This window comes from Curcuma longa, chromosome 21, assembly GCF_044706935.1.
Source record: "Curcuma longa cultivar G26 ecotype Majalengka, Jawa Barat chromosome 21, ITB_CL_G26_1.1, whole genome shotgun sequence".
Classification (NCBI taxonomy): Eukaryota; Viridiplantae; Streptophyta; class Magnoliopsida; order Zingiberales; family Zingiberaceae; genus Curcuma; species Curcuma longa.
In genome coordinates this window covers 5,114,796-5,117,256 of record NC_133881.1, presented here as the reverse complement: position 1 = coordinate 5,117,256, position 2,461 = coordinate 5,114,796, and the positions used below count along the sequence as shown (strand labels likewise).

The following is a 2,461-nucleotide window of genomic DNA, read 5'->3' as shown; positions in this document are numbered from 1 at the left end:
GTTAATTCAGTGAAGGTATCCTTTAGTGCTATCAAATTAAAATTTAAATCGATCTAGAATCAATGGTCCCTCCCCTACTTAACCTTTCTACCCTAATGGCTTTGAAGGAATCTGAAGCGCCAATAGAAAATTTCAACCTTAATTCTCTTTTATCCACCTTAATTTTGTTAATTCCCAATTTATGTCTAAATCATATTTCTCTTTTTAAAAAAAAAAAAAACAATCCTTCAGTTTAAAGCTTAAACTTTGTTGTGGGTTTATATCGCCATGAAATATCTATAAATTGAGTCATAAGATTAAATAGTTTCAATTTACGCCCACATAAGCTTTAAAAGTTTCATATATATGAGACTACAATTTGATCAAATCAAATGCTTGATTTTTAGGATGGGGCATGCATGATTCAGTTTGGCAAGGAAATGAGAAAGATTCACATGAGAACTAATTTGATAATGATAATGATAACGATAATTTCTCTTGCAGTCAGAGAATTAATATTTATTTATTCTCCTTAATTTTTCTTACTGAATTTCATACTCTTTTCTTTAAGGCAATGACTAAGATGGTGTACTTGGCTTTCTCCTTGAGAAGGTGCTTCAGAACATTTTGCTTGTATCGTGCGAATAAATCATCGAGTATGACATCTCCAAATTGATGCACAATCAAGGGTTCGACCACTGCACGAATGGAATCCATCACATTTTTCGCACTTTTTGTATAGTATGATAGATCAAAAGAATCATCTTCTGAATCGTCAAATGGATCCCAACTAGATTCAAAGATCTCTACTCGATCCAAATCGAATAATCCTTCGTGATGGATTATAGACTTCACCTCTTCAAGTGAAGGTCCATAAATTGGCAAATTAAAGGTACGTTAACCTTTTCTTCTTGTATGATTTCCTACATTCATATAGGAAAAAAATCAATATTAATTAGTTACAGTCATTTTTACATGTTTAATCATAAAGTTAGTTAAATACAAACCTCTAAGACCATCGAATTAAAAGCTTCTGCAAGTAGTCTCCAAACATGACATAAGTCACCATGCCCAGGGGTTCTCTTTCTTCTTCCTAGAAATGTCAACATCATTCCACCTCCAATACTTAGTTCTGTATGTCGTGACCTAAGAAATGTCGAAAAGTCTTTCTTATATTGCTCTCGATATGCTTTTTCTACTTGCGGTGAACTTGTTTCTGTCCAATAAATATTTTCTTTATTCAGTAAAGCACCTTGTTCATTCTCTAGTTCTTCGGGGACCTGCAATAGATTCAAAACTATATATGATGACTAAATAAAGAAAAAAAATATTTTGTATATTAAAGTTAGTTGACTAATCATCAAATTATTAAAGAAATACTATACTATTAGAGAGATAAAGATTGATTAAGTACTTGTGAGAGCCACATTAGACAATAGGAAGAATGAAAGAAATGGACACTTGCGCAAGGGAAAAGCCTTCCGTAGAATGATCCTGCCACTCCGACCACATAATACGGCACCAACAACTCTCTCTTAATCTCCTCCTCCACCTTCTTCTTGAACTTATCTAGGGATTGGAAGACATAGTTGAAGTCATTCCCTGGGAGGTCATTCAAGAAGAATTGCACCTCCAATGGCTTCTTCATCTTCATCATATGACGGAGTTCAACAATGATGTTGAGTACCTGAAAGACCACAAGGGACATATTAGGACTAGAAAAACAACTAAGATCAACAACTATCATTTGTTCAAGGAGCAGCGCCCGATATATATACCTGAGAGATCACAATAAACGTGTTGGAACCAGAAGAGCAACCTAAATCAACAACGACCATATGCTCAGGGAGCAACTCCTTATACATTTCTTCAATGGTGGTCGCCAACACAAGCTTCGTTTGATAGATCGCCTTCTCCTGAGCATGCATGTATACTTAGCAATCAAAATCTACTTACAATGATACTAAAAGAAAATACAATCTAGAGAGTTGCATTGATCGACTTGGAGCCTTGAGTTGGTGGCGTAGCTAGTTTCACCCGCACCCCCAACCATGTGAAGAGCTTGCTCCACGTTCAAACCCATCTATTCTCTCACACACACACACTCTCTCTCTCTCTCTCGCTGAAGGCCTGAAGATTTGGTGACTATGAAATATGAGGTTTATGGAGCATGGAAATACAGGGAGGGTTATATAGGCCTCTTAGGGCTTGATGCATAATTTATCAGTATTCATTACACGTGTCACTCGCTCGCTGGTGTATCTCACTTAGAATATTGGAGCATGGACAGATACACTATGAAAAAAATACCTACGACATGTGAGTCTTGCATGCCTTGTTATTTAATGTTGTCTATCTAACTAGACGGGTCATCGTGGAGAAATCTTTTTCTTTTGAACTGTTAGATCAAGCAGAGATTGATCTGGTCGCTTGTGGACTACATTTTTTTTTTACACGTGTCAAAAAAGGACAAAGTAGATGC

The 2,461-nt window shown here is 36.0% G+C and overlaps 1 pseudogene; it reads right to left on the bottom strand.

Moving 5' to 3' along the window:
- Positions 1–531: 531 nt before the first annotated feature.
- LOC141814363 (anthranilate O-methyltransferase 1-like) lies at positions 532–2,077 on the bottom strand (annotated as a pseudogene).
- Between the last annotated feature and the right edge of the window lie 384 nt (positions 2,078–2,461).